At 47.1% G+C, this 17,946-nt stretch overlaps 1 long non-coding RNA gene across 1 annotated transcript; it reads left to right on the forward strand.

Moving 5' to 3' along the window:
* The first annotated feature begins 862 nt into the window (after window positions 1-862).
* Window positions 863-2,248, forward strand: LOC103805742. The gene is made up of 2 exons (XR_624772.1): window positions 863-995; window positions 1,577-2,248. It is a non-coding gene; the product is annotated as an uncharacterized LOC103805742 (long non-coding RNA).
* The last annotated feature ends 15,698 nt before the right edge of the window (window positions 2,249-17,946 follow it).

Consider the following 17,946-nt stretch of genomic DNA (forward strand, 5'->3'; position numbering starts at 1 on the left):
CAGCCCTGCCACAGCCAGGGAGCCCCTACTTTTTGTTACAGTGCAGGTGAAAGCTCTCACTGAGCTGCCAGAAGAAATCAATAGAGCAGCAGGGGAAATCACTATGAAACCAGAAGCAGAATAGAGAAGCTCTATGGACTATTCCTTCCCTCTCTACAGCACACACAAAAGCAGAAATTCACTGTAGGAGAACTGCATGTAAAAACAGAGATGGTGAACCCAACCCATCTACACTGATGCAGAAATTCAGGGTGATGCAGAAGCACCAAAGCACATCTCATCACAAGGTGAAATCCAGTCACCTGCTTTGGCAAAGCCTGTTCCCCTCACATAACATTCATCTCCAACAGCACAGGAGCCACATGCTGCTTCAGGAATGTCATTGCTTTTTTGTCCAGCTTGTCAGTGATGGTTAGACTCACAATATACATTGCTGCTCAATACACACATTTGCAGAAGAGGGAGGCAGTGTGCTTGTCCTCTATAAGCTGTGGAAGGGCAGTGGGACTCCATGGGGATGCAGTTCCCTTGTGCAATCCTGTAGAAATGAGCTGTTCCAGGGTCTGAAGTCAAGAATTCCAGGGTTTTCCACGCAAGGCTCAGAGAGGGGCTGGTGCTGGCTGGGGCTGTGCTGTGCCATGCTGGGATTATTTCTTAGGCACTCCAACAAGAGGCAGGTTTGAGCCAGTCCAGCTCCTACCCAGGGAAGCAGAGCAGCATCCCTTGGGCTCACCAAGGGGGTTCTCTGTGAGCCCAGGATGGCAGATCCAGCCCTTGTGGATGCAGAGCTTGGGGACTGCAGCCAGAGAGTCACCCCAGAGCTGCAGCCATTCTCAAAACCCTCTTTCTGTGCTCCCCCCAGTCGAGGAACAGTGGGCAGCAAGGGGACACGGACGGAGCCCGGAGACTCGGACGCATGGCCAGGCTGCTCAGCATCGTCTCCATTGTCCTGGGGATCATCATCATCATACTCTACATTGCACTCAGCTTCAGAGGTAACACTTCCTTCCCTTTTCCCAGCCCAACTAGAGCAGGAACCTCACCTGGCTCCAGCCCAGTGGATAGGACACACCTGCCCACCATCCACCCCCTCTAGGTGGGCTCCATTCCCACCCTAACTGCAGTGGGAAGGCCCTAAGCACCTGTGTGGTCTAGACTGCTTTGTCCATCACCAGCTGCACACATGCATGCAAAGCACCTTGGAGAACAGGTTCCTTGCAGTAACAACACACACTGTCCGAATGAGCAGCATGGAAAGCCCTCCCAGTGCTGTCCATAGTGCAGTGGAAACCATACCAGGTCCCTCAGTGAAAGGTCTTGCCCTAGTAAAGACTGTGGTGGGTTTAGAAGAGTGGAGTGGTCGAAAAGGAGAAGAGTTGCAGTTCACAAATCAACCTGCCCAGAAATGCAACCCCAAAATATTTGGGGAACCTCCCAAACACAACCCCACCAACCAAACCAGCATGACCAGCACAGCTCAGGCAAACAGAGACCTCAGAAACACCAAAAGCCAAGAGCATAAGAGAAACATCTGTGTCTCCTAGAAGCTGCCCTAAGTCTTTCTTTCTTTTTACAGGTTCCTAGAAGACATTTCAGCATGCAAATACCTTGAAGAGGAGGAAGACAACTTTCCTTTTGGGGTTTTTACTTTCAGCCTTGCAACAAACAAATTGTCACAGTGTAGGTGGGCAGCCCTAGACAGCCTGCTCTGGATTGCCGACGGAAGGAACGCATGCTTCTATTCACCACCTCTTGGAGATGAGTCGGTACAAGTGATGGGATCAAAAACAGCCTGAGAAGGAATGGGAAAAGACATCAGACACCAAGGGGAGAGGAGAAGGGGGAAATCCACTACCTCATTCCCCTCCAGCAAAACTCACGGAGCGGGGAGACAACTAAAGTACAAGAGGAGGAGAGAGTTTCAAGAACGAAGCTTGTTTTAAACGAGAAATCTAAGGCGAGAACGGGACATTTTTTTGAGGAATCCTCCTAAGAATTTTGGCACAAGTCACTGGATTTTTGGGGGGTTGTTGGTTTTTAAATCGTCAAATTCTCTGTCTCTACAAAACAAAACAAAAACAAATAACAAAACAAAACAAAGCTCAAACTGCCATTGGGAGCTGAGAGCTGTTCCATGGAGGAGGAGGGAGAGCAGAGCTGCAGCAGGACCACGGCTCTGCTCCCAGCGAAACGCAGCGGCAAAAGCTGGAGGATGTGGTGGGTGCTTTTGTATTTTTGATGAAAAAAACAAAAAAAAGAGACAATGACCATTTGCATGCCTTTGGGAATGTTCTCCATGTCTGTTCCTACGAGCTCTTTTACCACTTAGGGCAGATCTCAGAGCTGGCAGAGCAGGATGTTGCTGCATGAGAACCCCAGGCTCCTCCTCACCCCGATCCCATGGTGGGCTTTTTAATGAAAGGAAAAAAGAATCCATTCTCTGTGACCCCACACATTTCTCTGTGCACCCAAAGTGAGGTTAGCACTCAAGGCCCCGAGACAAGAGCCTGGTTAATCTGTAGCAGCAGCACCAAGGCACGGAGAGCCCATTTACCCACTTACACCTCCAGGTCACATCAGCCTGATCCAGCCCCTGCCAGTGTCAGTGCTCATCTCCCCAACCCTTTGGGGCTTCAACTTAGGGCTTTGCAGGAGGTTTTCAGAGGCACAGAGGAGTTTTAGATCCCTACTCCTCTCCCTGCACCCCTCACGTTCTCCTCTGTGTCTCTGAACACCTCCATCACCCCTGGAGCTGGCTGGGGGCAGTTCCACGTGGTTTTTCTTTTTTAATGTTTTATATTTAACCTAACAAGAAAATAGACTTTGCTCCTCCCACTCTGCCCATAGGTACCACACGTCCCACCACGTCTTCCACACCGTGCGGCTCCCTCGGCTGTTTCCCGTGGGATACAATCACAACACACTCCCTCAAGCCTTCACTCAGCTTCATCTCTTCTTCTTCCCACTCACCCCATCCTCACTGCAGGTTGTTCCTGGGGTTGGCCCTCTCTGTGGCCACGCAGACTATGCAAAGCTTCATTGCCTGTTGTTCTAGTCAGGCTTCGTAGATGATTTCTGGCCACGTCCACTGACTCCCTATCATCCAGTCTCTTTCATCCAGACTTTTGTGGACATGAGTACATGACCAAGGGCTGCACTCTCCGGCCTTTCTGTTGTCTCCAATCTGTTGACAATCTGGGACCTAGAAATACAGACTGACTGAGAAATAGGGTCCTTCAGGGCAATTTTTCTCCCTAGCATCAATCTCCCCAAAACCCACCCCAAATCTTAGACCAAATTTAATGCTTCTGAGGGCTTGTCTATATGGAGAATCCACTAAAACTCCACAACATGGTAACTGCTTGGCACTGACTTCTTCTCTGGGCTGTGAGTGGGCACATGGGGTTAGCACAGGGTAGGGGGGAACTGTAAATCCATGCTGTAGTTACTCTGTAGTAACTAATGTGCAAGCCATAGGCATCGCTGTGAAAATTCTGTCACCTGTCTGATTGCTCCTCTTGAAAGTGTTTTCTTTTGCTAGGCATCATTTGAATCCAGGGGGTGAGAAAGCCAAATCCCCCAGACATGCTGTCAACGTTTTTCTCTACACTAAAAGGGATTCCAGGGACTCACAGCAATAGCACATCACTACAGCACTTTCTCGGGCTCCATTCCCATCCACCCCTTTGCCAGCACTTTATTACAAACTAGTGGCTTCTAAAATGGACCAAATCTGCAAGTTTTCTTCTGCAATTTGTCTTTTGTGACTTCAGCAAGCAGGGACCACTGAGTGCTGCTGGGTGGGAGCTCCCACATGCATCCTCTGTCCAGGTGCCCCTTGGCACTGGATCTCATCCTCCCTAGCTCTTCAGAAACCCTCCCTTGGAGATTCAAATTTTCATCTTACGGTTGGTCAAATCCCCTCAAATCCCCCAAACGTTTCCTTCTTTAACTTTTGAACCCTAAAGCTGCTTGCTGGGAAAGACGTGGTATTTTTTCAGGGCTATGAAAGGGCAGTGCTGCCTGTCCCTGCATCTTCTGCCCTTTGCCCTTTGAGCTGCTGGAATTCAGCTGCTGGTAAGAGCTGAGCAGGCTCCTCCTCGGGCAGGAAGGGCTGACATTCAGGGAAAAGTGCCGCAATGAGTTATAGTACTTGAGAGAGCCAAGTGTTTATTAAGTAAGAATTTAAATGCTCTGTTATCATTATATAAAGCCTTTCATCTAAAGTGCTTCCCTGCATCCAAAGGATTAAGCCTTGCCACCCTCCACGAGGTGGGTTTGCATTATGCTGCTCTAATTGCACGGATGGCAAACGCTCAGTCACAGGCACAGAACAGCTCCAAAAACAACCCCCTGTTCCCTTCTCCTCAATAGAACCATGTACGAACCCAGATTGCCTTTGAATCTGATTTTTCCAGAGGGATCTAGGCAAACACTCTCTACTCTTCAAAACAGACTGGGATACCTGCTGTTGTAGGAAGAAAGGGGCTCTGTGAGGCAGCTGCAGTGGTCCTTGCCAGGAGAAGTCCCAAGCCAGGGAAGCTCAGAGCAGTGGAGGCACCAGGATTCACCTGAATGCAGGAGAAGGCATAAACTTTCCCCCAAAACCCCCTAGTGATGATGTGTTCTGTGAACCCAAAGGTTTTGTGCCTCCTGTCTTGGCCTGTCTCATCAGGAGGCTGAGGCACTGCCTTTTGCCTCACAATTAAGGATAATAAAATAGGAAAAAACTAGGACACTTAAATCCCTTTCATTCTAAAATGTTCTTTCTGATTAGATACCATCGTACTGCACTCTTGAACACAGCTTTTTCTTTTTTTTTTTCTTATCCTGCATTTAAATCCAGAGGAAAGCCTCTACAGTTATCCCTGACAAAATATTTTCTCTGCTTGGAACTTGGTTCTCTAGTGCTGGAGAAATAAAATCTCCAGGGATATCTGGAAAGTCCCTTCTTCCTGCTCCCCCTCAGCTTCTCCACACATTTTGCAGCCTATTTTGCAAAGGTTTTGCCACTTTACTGCCCATATCACACAGGGTTTTATCCCAGCTCAACTGCCTCTTTGGCTCTTTTGGGGTGGAATTAGCTTGTGTTCATGAAGGAAGAGGTTGCAGTGCCCCCAGCCCTTGGCACAGATCTCATCCTTGTTGTGCTACAAGGACGTAGATGGTGGCAGAACTTCACCCTGAGGCTATCAGCAGGCATGGTCACTCCTTTGATCTCCATCCAGGGAACAGCAGCATCTCTTAGGATTTTTTTTGCCAATTTAGCATTCATCTTAGCACAAGCATTTTTTTTCCACATCCAGGCACAGCCAATTCCTTTCCTTAACTTGGCTTTTAGCACACAGGAGGATGATCACAAAAACTATGTCACAACAAGACCTTTCCTCTCCAACCCCACAAACAAACCCTGTTACTTAGCCCCCCAGCTCTTTGCCACCTGCTGCAGCCTGCTCTAAGCACACGTCAGAGTCGAGTTTTCTGTGTTTGCAACCGTAACAGTCACGAAATCCTCAGGGTCTGGCCAACTTCTACCCCTTGGTCAAGGAGAGGGGAGAGATCTGAGCAGTGTAGTAGCAATCCAGCCTTACCTGACAGTGAAGCTGAGCTGGTAGGAGGATATCCTGCTGTAGGGATGGAGAAGGTGGGAAATGTCTCTAAATGTAAGCTGAAGTAGGAGTCACAATCGACAAGTATGAGGTCCTGGTGCACAGTTTGCACTGCTTGGGAAAGAGCCTCCAAGCAGAGCACGTGGCTGGTGGCACCTCTCTGGCACTGGTGCCCCTGAGCTCCTCTCCAGCACTGGGGGCAGAGCTGGGCTCTGTGGGGTGGCACAGAAGGGCCTCGCTGGGTGCAGCAAGGCTGGGTGGAAGCTTTGAGCTGAACCAGCAGTTTGCTGCTGCCAAGCAGACAAACTGTCTTGGTTTCATATCAATTCCTCACAGGATGACAGAGGGTCAGAAAAGGTCTGGCATGTGTCAGTGGGTCACAGCAACATGCTGGCTGGCACCTGCAGAGGAGACCAAAGGGATTTGAGCACAAAGGAAGGAAAGAAAGATACAAAAGGATTTCAAAGTTTGCTGTGTTAATGATGGGTTTACTTTTTATGGTATTTCACCCCCTTCTAGTTTAACTCCCTCTCCCCATCTTCGCCTGTTTACTGTGCTCTCTCCTCAATATTTCTACCCCCAGAGCAGTGTGGGAGTCCCACAGGCTCTTCCCTCCCATCCTCTGCCTCTCCTTTAACCCGGAGAGGTCTTGCTGGCAATGAGATGTGACTGCTGGGCTCCACTGAAGGGCTTATGGAGGGGCAGGGAGACTGAGCTGAGCTCCCTGCAGACTCTCACACGTCGTGTCTGACCTTCCCGACACAGACTTCTCCATGTAGACAAGGGGAGCAGATCCTGCCTTTTATATAAAATGAAAACTCCATTTCCATCTGGTCTGAGCCCAGGAAGAGGCTGCAGAAAGGCACTCACTGGGCTGGCCCCATGACTTTTTCTTTTCCCCTCCCTGATACCTCCAACCTTGCCCTATCGCTTTGTTACCTATCACAGAACCACAGCCAGGGCTGCACTGTCAAGCTGAAATAATTTCAGATTTAAGGTCGTTTTTCTTTCAGTATACATCCTTTAATTTTGTCAAAGACAGTTAGGTTTGGACTGAAAATTCCCCTGCTTGGGCACAAGCTGGGGGGGGTGGGGGGAAGCAGCCTTTTCAAAGTGGGAATATTTGTAAAGCATTTGCTGACACCAGTAGGTAGAGAAATTCAAACCTATAAATACCCATCCAGGATAAGAAACATCACAAAGGGAACTTGTGCAGGATTCACCAAGGCAACCCTGATACTACCTGGGAGCAGGGGCCCTTGTTAGATGGTGCCAGGACACAATCCTTGGCTGGAAGAACAGGGTCCATCCCCCACTGCTGCAGCCACTGTCCATGCACTGGCTCCTCCTGTTTTGAATCCAAACTGGAAGAGCCACGGTTCACACACAGCATGAACACACCAGGAACTGCAGCTGGGTGCTTCTCTTTGCTGATAAATGTTTCTTTTTCTGCAGGATGGTATGGTATATCTTATATACTTTCTTTGTATTTCTTGGCATGAGAAAAAAAAAATTAAAATGTAACATGCATGGTCAAAGCTGAACTGGTTTCTTCTGTCTAAATGAGAAAATAATTATCCAAAGTACTGAGTTAACTATTGCTTCACACTCTGAGAGCAACCAGTTGGTATTTTGGGCACAGTGGGTTGCAAATAATATGTGTAGGCAAAGAGCAGAAGAAAACAGCAGAAGTCAGAGCAGAGAAAGGTCCAGACAGATCCTCGTGCTGCAGAGACAAGCAGCACCTTGGGAAGCACAGCTATTTTGGGAGGTCTCTGCTGGCCAGGGCACAGGGAAGGAGGATAAACCCTCCTTGCCTGCAGCATGCAGGATAGGATGGGGAGCAGTCCCTGGAACTGCTGCTGCAGTTCCATAGCACAACGAGGAACAATTTCCAAATCCGCTCAAAAACCAAAATCACTGGGTAAAAGCATAGATTTCAAGGATGCACAGTAATATTTGTTCTCTACTCACTAAGCTAAATGCAAGCAGCTCCCAGGAAACACGAGCCCTTTGCAGTTTCTTCAGCCAAAGCTTGAAAATTCAGCCATAACCGAAAACACCGACTGTAGTCTTTTCCCAGGAGTTTTTCCAACCAGACAGGTTGGAAATGTTGCTGACTGCATATAACACCCACCTGGGGTCACTACCAGAGCTTATCTGCGTGTCACAGCACACTGATCAGTCAAAGCTGCTGATCCTTATTGGAGCTGAGGTGCACAACTACTTGATTCAGCTGAATCCCAACACCCTCTCACTGCACATCTCCAGCATCCTCCAGGAACGAACAACAACACAGCTCCCAGCCCAGCCCAGCCCAGCTCAGAGACAAGACTTGCCAAGTCTGCAACGAGCTACTTGTCCTACACAGCTCTCTGTAGCAAACACTCAAGCTGTCCAGACTTCAGCACAGGCTAGGACTCACTGGAGGTAACACAGTCTCACAGCTTCCCAAGGACAACTCCTACCCTCTCCCAGCACATGGGGAGGCAGGTGCCACCAGCAGCAGAAAAAAGCAGAAATCATGAGGCTTTCAGGCCCTTGGTATCAGACACAGCACTTCCACTTTCATCCACATCCGTGATGGAAAAAGACAGATGTAAATTCCCTGCAAGGTTGGCAGTCTGCAGCATGATTCAGCAACTAAGGGACTTATCAGCCCTGCCTGGAGCTCATCCTGCCGGTGGGATTCCCTCGGAGCCAGGGGCAGGGCACTTCCCACTGAACCAGCTGGAGGCCCCTTGGTATCAGACACAGCACTTCCACTTTCATCCACATCCGTGATGGAAAAAGACAGATGTAAATTCCCTGCAAGGTTGGCAGTCTGCAGCATGATTCAGCAACTAAGGGACTTATCAGCCCTGCCTGGAGCTCATCCTGCCGGTGGGATTCCCTCGGAGCCAGGGGCAGGGCACTTCCCACTGAACCAGCTGGAGGCATCAAGGAGCACTGAGCCACCAACACTGGGGGGTCCAGGGCTCTGCTCCCCCAGCAGAGCCCACCAAACACCTCAGCAGCACACGCTGCAGTGGGGCAGATCCAGCTGGTGGACTCGTGGTCATGTTAGGAAGTGGTCACAGCTCTGTTAGTGAGGCAGAGGGTGAACAGATCCATCCATGTGGTCCAAACCTAATCCCTCTGATGTGACACAGTCAAGCTTTGGCCTGCCTGTCGTTTTCACTCTGGTAAACACCTCTTTGCCTTTCTTAAAGATTCAAGCTGTAGGGTTTTTTTTTTTTTTCAGCATTGAAAAATGAGTAAATAGGAAAAACCTGCAGGTACTCAAAGCCAGAGAAGCTGCAGTTGTGAACTCATGAAAAACAGATATGTTATCCTCAAGTGCATCTCAGAAACTGATCAAAGGAACGGGAGTTAGCTCTTCCAGATCAGCTGCTGCCCACAATACAAAGCCCAGCCTCCCTAAGCCAGGCTCAATATTGGATCTGTCCCTAAGGTTTCCTATGGATCAGGGAGCACAGCAGGGTTACATCACTGCCCAAGCAACCCCCAGTGAGACAGAGCTGCTCCACAGCCTCCAACACACTCAGCCTCCCCATTTATCCCACAGCCCTCCTCTTACACTGCATTTCCCCCTCTCCCTGGTTCTGCAGCTCACTAGGGTATTATTAACTAATTAAGCAGATTTCTTTAGTGTGTCCATTCCCCATTGCTTTGAAAGCTGCAAGTCTAATTAGATCTGCTGGTTCTTACTCCTAAACACCCTCCCCTCATAGCACCACCTAAATCAGTGCTCTTGATGCTTAGCTTCACATCCAAGGGCTCTGACAGAAGCTGCTCAAACCTCTAAGAGCCATCAGCCAAGATTAATTACTCACGGCCACATAGGCCCAAACTTCCACCACACTCTGTTACTCCCATTTCACACCAAGGCTGGACTTTGCACAGAGCCTGTGTTACTCAGCATCCCCCAGTGCCTTTACTCACCCAGCAGTGCAAGAGGCATTGCTGCCTGCACAAGAGCTTTGGCAACACCACTAGGATTACAGGGCAGGTCCAAAGAGCCACATTTGTTTGTCCTGATGGAGAAACAAAATGTAGATGTTTAGAAAGACCAGTGTAACTTACTTCCCCACTATGCAGCAAAGCAAAGGGGGTTGTGGTTGGTGGTACCTGTGCATAACAAAAGGCTGGGCTGGAGGGGTCTTGGTGGGAAAAAGCTTTCTAGGAACAGATGCCATTTGCATCCCAGCACGTGATGTCTGAGGTTGCTTTAAACCATCTTTAGCCTCCTTTGTTGCTTGAAGAATTCAGCAGGCGAGAAAAATTGAGCAGGAAAAAAAAAAGCAATGGTTTTGTCCTGGAGGAGGAGGGTTTGAGTCACACAAAACCCCCCACACCATGGAGAGATTTCCCTTCAGTGGCAAGAGATTCCCCTCGGAGCATCCCGACCATGTCACCGAAGCAGCAGGGCAGAAGCAAGTTCCAGACTTCAAAGGCAGAAGCCTCCAGCCTGGGCTCTGATGTTTCACTAAAGAGAAGGCAGTGCCAAGTGCTTTAGCTCCTGTTTTATTAATATGCTGCTCTGATGGGCTCATGTATAATAGATTCACAGAGAAACAGCAAGAGGTTTACATCCAATTTCCATGTTGCATACGTTTTCTGCTAAACACTATAGGCTCTCCCTTCACCTCTCAACGTTTGTCTTCACTAATGAATTTGCATGAGTTTGGGGTTCAAACAAAGGACAAAAAGTTGGTCACCAGTTCTTCAACTGGTTTTCACGACTTTGCTCCAGACAGGAGCTATGGATTAAAAGCACAGGGGAAACATTTCCATTTGCACTCTTGTTCCTAACAGTGGCTGCTGCTGAGAGCAAACAGCTCAGGGATTCCTTGGGCTGCCTCAGAGCCATGCACAGACTCTTGGGAAGTCATCTGGGAGGTGATGGAGTCAGAGCCCACATGCAGCAGCACTGGGGACTCACAGCAGGAGAGCTCAGGGCTGCAGAGACTTTGCAACGAGCAGCACATGAACAGCTCACCCTGGTCTGCAGAGATGCAACACCCAACACTGGGCCAAAAAATAACAGATTGCACCCCAAATTTCTCCCTGCTCACACAACAGCTTCTTAGCTGTAGAGATGTAAGACAGATGGAATTTGGGTACATGGTGGATGTCTTCAAAATATGAAGTAGTTCACCGAACACTCCTGGTAGACTCCAGTAAAAGAGCAGAGAAAAAATTATTTTGACAGGGTGAGGATGCTGAAAGACTCCACCTTCCTGTTTTCCTACCTAGAACCAGCCTTCCCCTTCACAAAGACAGTTCTGCAGCACAGCTCTGCACGGTGCCTCCAGTTCAAAGCTGTCACTGCTCCTCTGCAAACAGTCAGAGTGACACAGCCACAGCTGCACATCCTTGGAGAGACACTGAACCAGGAGCCTAGCTGACCACAGGATCGTTGAGGTTGGAAAACACCTCTAAGATCATTGAGCCAACCCAGCACTGCCACGTTCACCACTAAACCATGTCCCCAAGTGCCACATCCACACACCCTTCAAACTCTTCCAGGGATGGGGATTCTCCATAGTCCTACATGGTAGATATTTCTGTCACATCTCAGACTCACCTTTTGAATCAGACAAGACATATTTGATGGCCTTTGCAGAAGTTTGGCAGAGGTGGTTAGGATTTAGGAGGACCATTATCTAAATTCCCAGCTAAGTGGGAATTGCACCTGCAATTAGGGCTCTGCTGTAAATGAGGACCTTTCCTTTCTGGTGGTTACTGCTGGATCCTTCAGAGGATGAAACCTAGATTACCTAAAATAGAGTCATGGGGATTTCTCTCTGAGCTAAACTACCTAGTTTACATGCTAAAAAGCCCCACCCAGCCGAGACTGCTGGTCCTCATTGTTTCCAGCTTAGCTGCGACATCAGATGCTATTCTTGGTCAGGAGCTGCCGGTGCTTCTGAAGCTTGTGAAGTTGTTTGCTTTAATAGCACACAGCGTGAAACAAAGCAAAGACTTCCTAGCAAAATGCCTCCTTCTGCTGAGCTCACTGCACCTCGCTGGAAATGTTTAATTATAGGCTGCGGATTCTAAGGGATTTTGTTCCCATTATTTCATCTCAGGTACAATTTCATAGAACCTATGTTATCCTCCTTCCCAGCAAAGATCAATGCAAACAGATCACTTTGCCAATTCCAGATGGGCAGAAAAACAAACCAGCACCTCGTGCCCTGCACTGTTACTGGGCTGTAGCAGGGAACAGCACCAGCACGAAAGGAATGTTGACAAGATCTGCTCTCTTTAAAGCAATGCTCTATTTTTACCTTGACGTTTGATTGCAAATCAGAGTGGGTATAAGCTGAAGTGTCCCAAAAAATCAGTTAACAGCTGAGTAACAGCTCTTCCTCCCCTGCCCAGAGCTCCTAGACCACAGCACGCCCAGCACTTGCCTCCCAAGGGTGTTAATAGCAGAAGGAATTTGGCTGCTGAGTTAAGGAATATCTTTTCCTCAGGAAGCATAGGAGAAGCTCATTCCCCTGGGATGTGGTTGTGGTTAGAACCCAAGGATGCTGGTGGTGGTGCAGGATGGCCAACATGAACCTGCCTGCCAGGGCAAATGCCCAGTGATGCTGTGCTGGCACAGACACAGCTAACTCCAGGGCCTCAGGTTTTCCAAGACCAAACAGACACAAGTACCTGCATGAATGAAAAAGATCCAAATCCCCAAATCCCCACAGCAGCATCCCTCTCATCCCTCATTTCCCTTCCTAGAGGCACTGAGGTACAATTAGGGCTGAAGTTTCACAGGAATTATCATCCCTCTATGTCTCTCGGGTTTCATTTTAAAAGAACTTCACTTAAGCCAGAGCTTAGCCTCGAAAATTATTTACACTTCCTGACATGTTTGGAAACACAGGCAGAGCTGTGCAGCAGAGCCCTCAGACCTGCTGTAAGGTACAGACACAACCTGCAGGTGCAGTTGGTACCTGAGTGCAAAGAGCTGTTTCTGTTGAGAGGGCAGAGACACACCAGGATGGTCTCTGCTGCAGCCTGAGTGTCCTCCTGCCTCTTCCCAAGCCATATTTCTTTCCATAAGCAGTACATGCTTTTATAGACCTGACTCACAAACCTCCCCACCCCAGTAATATTGTGAAGTAATTTTAGCACTGGTGATACATGCCTGACCTAGAGAGAACTTCAATTATAGCACAGCAGGGAAATAGCCATGTATCCCCTTCTGCCCAGACTCCTCAACACTGGAAGGTGAGGGACACTCACAGGATCCCTGACTTGTTCAGCACCACAATACAGGTACTCCCCAGTCTCCAGTGGGGATAAGGCCCTTGCACAGCACAATTAATTGTTAATGTAATAAATGATGGTTTGTGTGTTGAGGTTGAACCTCCCAGGGACACATGATCAGCACTTTCCCAGCTACTCACAATTTCTTTTTACACCTGCAACATTCCTGAGCATCCTGCATAGCCTTAAGAAGAGGTTCCCTTAAAAATCTGATGCTTCAGCAGCATTTCACTCTGAAAGAAACCAGCTCAGCACAGGTCTGGAGTCACAGGGATCTGCAGCAGATGACATGCTCAGGCACAGGGACCAGCAAACAACTTGGGGAAGTTTCCACTGTACAGCTGGCAGCTCAATGGGACTTTGCAACCTGCAGTGAGCAGCTTCTATTTTCAGTGCAGCTTCAGAAAGACAGAAGATGAAGAATATCATCCCCACTCCCAAGAACCTTGCATGAGAGGGATGAGCATGGACAAGGAAGATAAGAAAAGAAACAAAACAATATCTAGAGCCTGTTTACAGCATCAGTGGGAGAGCACCATGCTGTGCTCTGGCACCAAAGTGGCTATCAGGGAATTTTAAGGTGTGACTTTGATTGATAAGCTTCAAGTCACCCTAGACAGTCTTTCTGGACTTCAAAGTAAGGATAAATATTTTCAAGAGAAATGAAAATTGAGACTGAAAATAAATTGATGCGTTTGAATGTTTTGTGGAAGCTAAGTGCCCAGGAAGGGAGGAGAATCACACCAACAAAAGGCAAAGCAACACGAGATGCAAAACCTTAACAGCCACAATCACAGGAGACATCTCAAAAAATCACACCAGTGACTGACAGAGGGTTCACAGGGTGTGAAAGTCAAGACAACCAGAAAAAAACCACAATGAGAGAATTGCAAATGCTGTTTGAAAAGCGCAGAGAGACTGATCACAGCCAGACTTCTCCTGCCTTGCAGTGCTCTCAAATCTGGGTTAGCAAAGCCTCAGGGTCCCATTAGCAACAAAGAGCAAAGAGGGCTGCGATGACAGGGGAGGATTGAGCAAGGGCTGAGCAGCAGCACACACACTCTAACAGCCTCAACAGCTTGCAAGAAGGGGAAGATGAAGGGAACAGCAGGCTCCGGGTGTTTAATGAGCACAGCCCAGATGCCAAGGCACAAGCACTGGCAGCACAGTTTCTATACCTGGAGATCATGGATAAAGGAATTATTCAGGAGCTGGAAATACCCACTGCAAACATTGAGGTTTTCTATTAAAACATCCAAAAAATGGAATGCACAGAGCAGCACCTCACCCACGAGCAGTGGAAGAGGGAAAACAAAGACACTCCTGTCTCTGTATGAATTTCTAATGGAGTGCTCAGCTCCCTTTCAGCAAGAAATCTGATCATGGAATGGCAGGACTGAGGGAGCACAGAGCACAGCTCATCCATAATGCAGGAACACCCTCTGCGCCAGAGCCTGTCAGGAAGGACAGCAGTTTGCAATCTGCACCACAGTGTTCTGGGAGGCTGATGGTTAAAAATATATATTGTATGCCTGTGCCACTATAAATTATTGACTGCACAAGGAGCTGGGAAAAAGGATTCAGTGCCATGAATAATTTATTTTCTAATCCAAACGAAGATGGAATTTTATGCACCACTTACTACCAGCGCCACAACTGGAAAAACTAACTGCACTTGCCACTACCTGAGACCAGAATTGCCTTTCCATTTTCCAAAGTTTTTTTTGAAGTTTCTTCTTCAGCTTGGAACAGACAGTCAAGAGCTTTCCCTTGGGAAAACATCTGGTCATTGCTGAATATTTAGTAGGCATTAAGGATAGAGAAATGTATCTCTGCTTCTAAGCAGCGTTAGAGGCACAGCAGCACAGGAGAGAAATCCCTCCCTCCACCCCCAGCCTCCTGCAGACAGCCAGGTATCACTGCCAGGTAGTTTGCTGCTTTGGGAAAATCAATTGGAGTGGCAGTGAAAGATTTAGCACTGATTGCAAAACCATCAGGTACAGATGAATCCTTCAGGCCCAGGAACACCCGAGGATAGAGATGGACCAGACCACAGCAGTGCTGAAAAACCACTAGATAATCAATTTCTGCCTGTTCTGAAGACAAAACTTCACAGCCAGAGAATGTGACACTTACCTCTAAAGACAACCATCCTTGTTCCACCTGTCAAAGAACAAACATCATGACCATCATCAGCTCCTTCCCAGGCAGGAGAAAGGGAGTCCAGGCCTGCACATGTAGGCAGGAGAAACATATCTCACCAAACCTTCTGGGTCAGGAAATGCTCCACCACCTCCAATATTTGGTATGAAACTGGAGAACACACTAACTCCTATGTTCAAGGACAATCCCAAAGTAGAGAGATGAATCTTCCCTGCATCTTCCCTGAAGTTCAGGTAAGCAAAGACTGTTATGGGGAAAGAACCAAGCACCTTGCTTAGAATTCTAATTTATTATTAAATTACATATCAAAGCTTCTTTTTCATACATACAGAGAATGCACAGTAGGTGAGAACAAAAATAATTACAGTTACAATAGAAGTCTCAAGAACTTATATGATAAGAAAAAAAAATCAGAAAGTGCAATCAGAAACTCATTTACAAGGTCTGGGACACTTGGTGAGAAAGGGTTTTGTTTTGGGGCTCAGGTGTTTAACTGCTTTGCTCACTCAGGAGCACAGACAACTGTTTCTGTACTCAGAGCTGAAAGCATCACCACTGGGTCAAATATCCAGTGCCAGGAGAGGTACAAGAACACAGAGAGGACTTAAGAGATGTCACCTAGAACATGGCTCAGTTTTCACTCACTGTCTTTCATTGTTGTCTCCTGCCCTGCACATTGCTCTGAAGGATTTCATAATCCAATACTGTTACAAGGAGTTTCAGAATGATTTCCTCCTTCAGCACTGATACAGCTGTTGCCTCTCCTTCCTGTTTCAAATTAAAGCTTTGGGACAAAAACAAAAAAAAAAGAAGTAAAAATAGAAAATGGTTATGCATCAAGTGATCTTGGGAAACAAGTTGCTACATTTAGAGAGTGGAAATAGTTGTGACTAAATGAGTTGCACCATCAGAAGTGGTGGACAGCCCTTGGCTGCAGTTTGGGAGAGCTGCAGGAACACAGCACCTCAGGGGATGCAGCCCTGGAGGTCAGGCTGTCAGCAAGTTCTCTGACTTTTCACATCACTTTAAAAAAAATATCTACTTTTGCTCTTTCATTTTCAACATCCACCAAGGAACTGCCTCTTCTCACCTCAAGCCCATTCAAAGAAAAGGACCTCAAACAACAAATGAAAATTCTAGTTGGTTACTCAATGAAATGAAACCAACAGGAGCTTACACCTCACTTTGACATGCAAAACTCCTGAAAGCAATACTGGTTAAGAAAAAAAACCAGTTGTGCCTTCTCAGGAAGGGCAAATTCTTGTCTTACCAGCAGCAGCAACACAGTGCCCAGTGCCAGGGCCTGTCCCTCACTGTCCCAGGCCATGGACACAGAACTGCACTGAACACACAACCAGAGGCTGAAGATCAGGTAAATGTGTGAAAAACTAGTCCAAAGAGCACAGATAAAAACATTCCCACCCATGTGCAGTGTGGCATCACAGTTATCCGTGTGCTCCCTCGTGTTCCAGTGCCTCCTAAGGGCTCTTGGGCAGGTTGGAAGTAGCTGCTGTTTGCTAATAAGAATAAAGTAGAAATTAAAGAGTGGCAAATGTGCCCTGTAAGAAATATCCTGGATTTTCTCTTCATTTCAGCAAGTATTTTCTTAGCACAATTCTATCTGGTTGAGTTTTGAAACTGCCACTTGGGCAGGAGTTGCAGAAAGGAGAATTCTTTACCAACGTTTCCCTTCCTTGGAGCAGGAGGAACCACAAGGAATGAACAACTCAGAGAACATATTTAGCAACAGGAGACACACAAACCTATATTTTGGGATTTGAGAGGGAATATTCCCAATCCACCGTTTTCATTTTCCAGTCCATTGCTCTGACCACAGGTGCAGCTCTTAGAGAGGAGTTATTAGGCTGATTCTCCTGAATTTGCAAAGTCTTTTCCCTCAGCCAGAGGCAAACACAGCACTGCAGAGAGCACAGTGCAACCCACACTCACACTGCCAGAGGACTACAAGATGATGATGAGGAAGAAGGGAAAACTCCAAGGATAATCCAATGTATTTTTCAACAGAAAACTGACTCAAAACCAACACAAATGAAAACCATGGAGGGGCTGCCAACACCAAAACCATTTCCAGTAAAGCTTTATCAGAGATAAGTCAGCATATTTCCATTGTTTTATACTAAAATATATCAGTTCCTCCGTAACATTTTCATAACATGAAAAAATCAATTCTGTTTACATATTTATTATAATCTACATATTTTTCCATAGCAGCTTTTTCACACAAGAAGATTAAATATATGCACCAAATAATCAGTTTAAGTCCAGTAAAAAGACTTGTTATAAGATTAAATAAATGAATTTATTTATGGTACTGCAGATCTTATATTGCCAACTAGAGAGCAACCAAATCCTACAAATCCTAAACAGATGCACAAGTGCTGATCAGGGTCCCTTAGGGTGGTGGAGGAATCAAAGAAAAGGCATCAGGGAGAAGAAGTTTGATCTCCCAACACACAGATCCATTAATAAACCTCCTTTATCCATCAAGCTTTTTCATAAACCCCTTGAATAAACACTTCATCTCCAAGCAGGAACATTCCCCAAATCAACCAAATAATCACCCTTTATTTAAAACACAAGCCCCACAGTTTTTACATGTCTTAATTCCAAAATGCTTCCTAATCCCAGTGACAGGAGAACTGATGAGAAGCTTTTGTTGACTTTTTAGCACAAACTTCTTAGTCTGCAAAGACTTTCCAATCCAGACAAACATTTTGGGTGTTACAGTGTGGTTTTTGCACACTACACAGGCACAAGTCTCTACTCCCCCCAACAGGTACTCACAAACACTATAAAATGCAGTAAAAAATTGTGTCCATCCCACTGGACTCTGCTCCAGAGGAGAACCTGTGTGACATTTGTGAGTCTTGGCATACAT

This window comes from Acanthisitta chloris, unplaced genomic scaffold (genome assembly GCF_000695815.1).
Source record: "Acanthisitta chloris isolate BGI_N310 unplaced genomic scaffold, ASM69581v1 scaffold32010, whole genome shotgun sequence".
Taxonomy (NCBI): Eukaryota; Metazoa; Chordata; class Aves; order Passeriformes; family Acanthisittidae; genus Acanthisitta; species Acanthisitta chloris.